The following is a 7,405-nucleotide window of genomic DNA, read 5'->3' as shown; positions in this document are numbered from 1 at the left end:
TCAGCCCCAGGGTGCCTTATGTGCCTCGCCAGCTCAGCCAGGTTCAGGGACCCTGAGTGGGGGTGATGAAGGATTGGAAAAGACAGACAAGAGAAGGAAAGCTGGGTCTCGGAGGGAAGCTGCTTCTCTGACGGGGATCCAGCAGCACCACAGACTACAAGCCGTGCCTTTATTTCATAGCCGATGCCACACGGCAAAGTAAGGGCATGGTCAAGATGTTTACAACATTCTCGTGGGTTTCAATCCTACTCAATTATTATACATGCACCTGGTCAAGCTCTGTTTCCTTGCAGCCTCTATCACTCAGGCACGTGGGGCCACGTGTTCGGGCCATAGGTTCAAGCTTACAACTACAGCTGTTGGCTATCATTGTGCTGGGAAGGCCCTGCCCTCCAGGCTGGGACTTGCACATGGCCACGAGAGGACTGTGCCCTCTCATCAGTCCAGGGCTTGAACCTGTCCAAACACTGTAGCCATGCTGGTTCTGTCAATTACAGTAACATCCCTCAGGCCCTAACGTGCAGTGAGGGAGCTCAGTTTCCACTCACCTGCATGCTCCTGGGCTCCAAGGAGTCACCATCACTCTTCTGAGTGGGCAGTTTCTTTTCTGCCCTAGCCTGAAACTGGAGCCTCTCCCACTCCTGGTCAGGTCTGTGCATTAGTAGAAAAGTACACTGCAAGGTCTTCCTTCTAAAAGTCATTCATCAGGGAAAGACTATAGTATTTCCTATCAGGAAGTTGTATGGCTGGGTAAACCAAAAATACATTTCTTTTTAGAAAACATGAGGCTTCAAAACCTTCTAAATTCAAAAAATGTGTTAAGGCTCTGCCGTGTACAAGGCTTTGCTGTGTACCCTGACTTGGGGTGATAAAAAGGTTGAGTGATTTACCATCAAGGAAACGTCAAAACCGAACTAAGAAATGCACATAAAAATGATGACGTAAGATGGTGGATATGCCTAAGAGAGACACAGCTGAAGCTGAATCCAGGAACAAGTATCCTCCTAAGACTCATCTTCCAGTTCACTGTAGACCTACTCATTAGCCTACTTACCAAGACTCCCGCTCACTCATTAAGACTGGCTTTAGCCAAGACCGGTTTGGCTCAATGGATAGAGCGTCGGCTTGGGGACTGAAGGGACCCGGGTTCGAATCCGGTCAAGGGCATATACCTTGGTTGTGGGCATATCCCCAGTGGGGGGTATGCAAGAGGCAGCTGATCGATGACTCTCTCTCATTGGTGTTTCTAACTCTCTATCTCTCTCCCTTCCTCTCTGTACAAAATCAATAAAATATTAAAAAAAAAAAAAAAAAAAAAAAAAGACTGGCTTTAAGCTGGTGCCCACCACACTGTGCCCGCCAAGCGCTGTGCCACAGCTCTTGCGTCATAGACTCTGCCCAGTCTCCAGACCTGCTTTAAACTCACCCAGTCCAGGCTTCAAAACCTGACTTCCCGCTGAAACCGGTTTGGCTCAGTGGATAGAGCGTCGGCCTGCGAACTGAAAGGTCTCAGGTTCGATTCCGGTCAAAGGCATGTACCTTGGTTGCGGGCATGTTCCCAGTGGGGGATGTTCAGGAGGTGGCTGATTGATGTTTCTCATCGATGTTCTAACTCTCTATCACTCTCTCTTGCTCTCTGTAAAAAAAAGAAAAATCAATAAATATACTTAAAAAAAAAAAAAAACCTGACTTCCCCTTCCTGGACATGACTAAGACTCTTTCAAAGGCGTGTCTTCCCTCACTGCCAGAAACATCAGCTTTGCTCTGCCTACTCAACAGGTAGTGTAGGTAGTCTTCTGAGGAGGCTACAGCTGACACCCCTTTCTTCTGGTAAGGGCCCTATTATCTGAGGTAAATTCGTTCTGTGTGTTTGAGCTGGCCATGGTGATCACCCCATTGTTAGGCAAAATGACCCCCAGTACTCAGCATGACCAATGCCATCTTACATAGAAAGATGGCTGGCAATTCACCCTAGCAGGGTAGCCCTGGATCACCTGGACAGAACATCCTTGCAGAGGTAAGTTAAGTTGTTTATTGCTTTGGATTGTACAGTTCTTAACAAGCACGTGCCACAAAGCTACAAGCTAATTGAGTTCGCCCGTGCCGCTTGGCTGAATGTAACAAGCCCCATCCCCTGTGGGGTGCGGAGATCCACCTACCGTCTTGCTGCCGCCCCAAGATGCTGCTTCGGTCCCTACGTTCCCTTCATCAACTAGATGTCATTCTGGAGTTGCCAGCCTCTTTCTTTGGCCTCTCAACTCCAGGCAATGTTCCCAGCACTCCTGGACACATGACATGACCTGGTCCAATCAGAGTCTTACTAAAGAGTTTGGTACCTGGGACAGGATGTTGCCAATCACCTAAAGCCAACATAGGGAACCCGCTAAATCAAGGTGAGGGATGAGATAGGCCGGATTCTCCAGCCTCTTGTGGGAATCAAGGCAATTGATTATATTGCTGTATCTTGGGACTCAGACCCTTTGAGCCGGTTCGTTGGGAGAAGTGATAGAAACATATCAGGGTCTTGGAATTTGTAAACTACCTCTTCATGGCTGCAGTAAGGTACCTTAAGAAAGGCATAAGCTGCCGGGCCAGTTGAGCATCGACCTATGAAGCAGGTGGTTACAGTTCAATTCCCGGTCAGGGCATATGCCTGGGTTGTTGGCTCGATTCCCAGTAGGGGGCGTGCAGGAGGCAGCCGATCAATGATTCATCATTGATGTTTCTATCTCTCTGTCCCTCTCCCTTCCTCTCTGAAATCAATTAAATATATATATATATATATATATATATATATATATATATATATATATATTTAAACAACAAAAAAGAAAGGCATAAGCTGCCAGGCAAACTAGGCATCTGAAGGGACAAAAGAAACAGCCATCCACTTCGGTAATGACAGCTCCCATTCACAGCGTGCCACGTGCCAGATGCTTTACGTGGATTTTCTCATTCCACGTCTACAATAACTCCGTAGAGCGGGTCCTGTTGTTATCCCCGCTTCACCAGTAAAGAAATGGAGACCCAGGAAGAGGCAGTCACCTGACCAAGGCTAGAAACTGGCTTGACTGAGAAGCAAACTCCTCACTGTAGAGGCCAAGCTTTTAACCAGCCCTGTGCTGGCAGCCGGGCAACAGCGAAGGGGCAGAGAACACGTGCCTGGCAGAACCACAAACAAGAGCCAGATTCTCTGCTTCAGGCAAGCTGCGTGGATGGAGACTCAGGAGAGGACAATAGGACTGGGCCCTGGGTGGAGGCAAAGAAGTGGGGCAGGATGCCCTCTCCTGCCAGAGAGAGGCAGTCATTGCTGCTCATGTGATACTCCCTGGGACATGCTCTGGAGCAAGGGCACACACCCCTATTGTTTCAGGGTTTTCTTTCTAAATTTTATTTTTCAATTATATCTGATATCCGATATTATTTTATCGGGTCTAGTAATAATTAATGTCGTTTTGAAACATTCATTTAAAATCTTGCTTGGCGTTGACTTGTATTGACATAACCTTCAAACACGTGGTATCTACAGAACGTGTGAAGTGCAATTAACAAGTTTTGCTTGAAAAAGTTTGTGTTTGGTTTGGTTTTTGTTGCAAAACTAGGGCTAAGAAGATGGCGGATGAAGAGCATATTCGGCACTGCATGCTTTAAGAGTTCCAATTAGGAAGAAAAGCAAGTGAGGCTGCAAAAAACATCTGTAGTGCTCTTGGTCAAGATGCAGTTAGTGCCAGAAAATGCCAGCGTTGGTTTGAGAAATTTCGTGAGGGAAATTTTTCATTAGATGACAAGAGTGGTCGAGGCCATGTGTCCAATTTTGATCAAGAAGCTTTTCAGGCTCTTTTGGTGCAAAATCCTCAAATTACCCAACAAGAGCTTGCGACAACTTTAAATTGTTCACAAAAAACAATTTCCAATCAATTGCGTGCACTTGGCAAAGTCCAAAAGTTTGGAAAATGGGTTCCTCATGAGTTGACAGACAACAACCGTAATCAAAGAGTCACAATTTGCAGTTCGCTCCTCTCTCGTCAAAACCGTTTGCCGTTTTTAGAGCAAATTGTTACCGGAGATGAACAATGGGTGCTATATGTTAATTTGAAAAGGCGGCCTCAATGGTTGGACAAAAGTGAGGCTCCGCAGCCCACGCCAAAACCTGACTTGCATGCGAAAAAAGTGATGTGTGTTTGGTGGAATTTTAAAGGAATTCTTCATTATGAACTTTTACCATCTAACCAAACCATTACAAGTGCAGTGTATAGTGCCCAATTGGAAAGGTTAGCCCAAGCTTTAAGAGAAAAAGAACCCGCGCTGATTAATCGGAAGGGCGTAATTCTTCACCGCGATAACGCACGACCGCATACTGCAAGAATCACTGCTGAAAAACTGTGCCAGTTGGAATGGGAAGTTTTCCCTCAACCTGCATATTCTCCTGATATTGCCCCTTCCGATTACCATTTGTTTTGTTCTTTGCAAAACTTTCTTCTTGGAAAAAAATTTAATAATGAAGAATGCCTCAAAAATGCATTGACCGAAATTTTTGCATCAAAATCACAAGAATTTTACAACAGAGGGATTAAAATGCTTCCTGAGCATTGGGCACAAGTAGTAGAAAACAACGGCAACTATATTGTTGGTTAAATTTTGTTGTATTGTTTAAATAAATTCGATTTTTAAAAAAGTATTAGAAAACGACATTAATTATTACTAGACCTAATATACTAGGAGCCCAGCACGCGAGTCGCTGGTCCGGCCCTGCCTCCCTCTCTGGTCCTTGAAACAGCCCCGGCTGCTGCTGATCAGGCCCTCCCCCAGCGCAGGTGTGTGGGGGCTCCTGCCACCCCGCCCCCGACGCTGGGCACGCAACCTCCTCCTGTCTGGTTGACCCGTTACGGTGTCTGGGTTAATTAGCATATTTCTCTATTATATATTTAGATTCGTTTCAGGTGTATAGGTTTTTCCAAAGCTGGGGAAGAGATTGGAGCCACTGAACTGAAGGTGGAGGTGAGGGGGGTGACTCGGGAGGGGGATACAGACAGGAAGGCTTTGGCCAAAAGACAGAAGTCACAAAGATGGACTCCAAGTTCAAGGGCCTGGCCTCCACCACACCTGGGCCTGTGGAGACAGAATTGCCAGTTAGCAGGTCTACCAGCAACTCACTGGGATTTCTTAAAGGGTTTTATTGCCAAGGAAATGTTTATAGCCCGCAAAAGGGGCCTAGACTCCCCCAGCCTTCACAGAAATCCTCAGGCTTCTTCCACAAATGTCCCCAAACCGTATCAACAGGAGGAGGCTGCCATATGGGCACTCCCACTCAGGCACGACCACGGGACATCCTACTGCAGAGCAGGACCATGGGCTTCCAGACTGGTTGGCCAGAAACCCACTCCACCTCCAGGGCAGGGAGCCTTGCCCGCCCCTACCTGCAGGGGAAAGTATACAACTTGCATCCGTGACTGCTGTGTGCAATGTTCCCTTCACTCTTTCCCCAAATGGCAGTGACTGCTGTACCTGCTTCTTCAACTGTGACATGGGATAATATTTCTACTTACCACATGGTATTGTTGTGAAGATTACATTACATAAACAATGCTTAGATCTCATGGCACAGAGTAAGTGCTCAATTAGTGTTGGATGTGAGCTGTGTTGTGGTGGCCTGGGTGTGTAGGAAACAGTTAAATTGTTCATTAATTTTTAGATTGTCAGAAGGGAGCAGTCACCCATGGACTTAGGAGGGCTGGAGGGGCCCTGACCATCCTGGACTGGGGACTCAGTGAGCTATGGGGTACCCTTTGGATGCAGTAGCTGGATCTGATTTTTGCCTGTTTCCCTTGGGGAAAAGGTGGGTAAGTCTCTGTGTTTATTTGGTGTGTATGTGTGTGTGTGTGTGTGTGTGTGGTTTTTTTCTGTTTTTTTGTTTGTTTGTGTGTGTTTATGGGAAATATAATTAAATTCGGATCATTCTTTAAAATGTATAAGAAGGGCTATGTTTACAGGGGAAGCCACACTTGAAATTGAAGACTCAGTACAACCTTTATAATAAAGTATTAGTCATAACAAAACATAACTATTCATTCTACAGATTATCATTTTCCCCATGCCCTTCTTATACATTTGGGGGGCAAAGGATGAAGGGAAATGAACATCCATGGGATGTTCTCTAGTATCTGAACCCCATTTTGTGACACTGCCCCCGAACCCCCTCCCGGCCAGTCATTCCTAACAATAGAAATGCAAGGACTCGTGTGTTTCCGTTTTCCTGGAATGAAGGTGCTGAAAAGGAAACGGTGGGGGAAGTCAGAAAACAGAGGGAGGGACAGGTTGTGGTGGGCCATGACTGCCAAGCTGTGGGGTGTAGACTTCATTCTTTTACTCAGAATGGTAAGGAGGTGGAGGTCCCCCGCCACACCCCTCTTTGGTGACGTCCAACAGCTCTCACAGCCTGTGCTCCGCACCGGGCCCCTCCTGCCCCACGGTTACCACCACTGCCCATTCACGAGTCCCGGCCGGGCCTTCCCTGGGCGGCAGGCGGCTACCCTCGCATGGCGGGTCTCGTGCTTCACCGGTCTCCTCCCGGCTCTGGCACAGCCCAGGGGACACAGCTGGTGTAAGTACCTAACAGACAACAAACGCTGATGTAGACTCACTTTATTGAAGAGATTTTCTCCTGGAGTTCTAAACACAGAATGAATGCTGTTGGGGCAAGTGCTTCCTAAGCATCGTTGCATTTAAATGAACCATAGGGTAATGCTTACAGGGGAAGTCACACTTGAAATTGAAGACTCGGTACAACCTTTATAACAAAGTATCAGTCATAACAAAACATAACTATTCATTCTACAGATTATCATCTTCCCCAGCATGACCACTGGATAGGAAAACGTTGTATAGACATCTAAGGAGCCCCCTAATTTTTTTTTAGAAAAATGACACAGTAATACAAATTACATTTTCCAAATCTTTACTAGAAACAAACTATGACATCCATTTTGAAAAAGCACCAGTCAACCCTAACCAAAGTAATGACTGCACACTTTTGCTCCTCAGAATTGACAATCTTATACATTTCATCTGTCTCCTGTAGGAAAGAGTGAAAATGGTTTTATCAAGTGCCTGTGTCAATGGGTGTGTATCTTATATCGTGCTCCAAAGTAAACACAAGAAAACGAAAAACACACACTCTTATGTGAATGAAACATACGAATGGAAAATACCCTTAGTTAGCACAAAGGCAAAATCAACTGACTTTTAGTCAGCACTAGTGTCTTAAGGATAGTTTCTTTATTAATACTTGTTACGGAAGTGTTTTAAAGGCATAGGTATAAATGCACATGCAAGCAGCTTGCCTCTCTCTGCATACCCACTTCCCTAGCTTTGCTTCTCCATTGCAAGGGCTCAAGCTGCTGAGCCC

The sequence above is a fragment of the Pipistrellus kuhlii genome, unplaced genomic scaffold (genome assembly GCF_014108245.1).
Source record: "Pipistrellus kuhlii isolate mPipKuh1 unplaced genomic scaffold, mPipKuh1.p scaffold_m20_p_3, whole genome shotgun sequence".
In the NCBI taxonomy this organism is placed as follows: Eukaryota; Metazoa; Chordata; class Mammalia; order Chiroptera; family Vespertilionidae; genus Pipistrellus; species Pipistrellus kuhlii.
The sequence above is the reverse complement of the archived record's forward strand: the minus strand, read 5'-3'. Positions refer to the sequence as shown.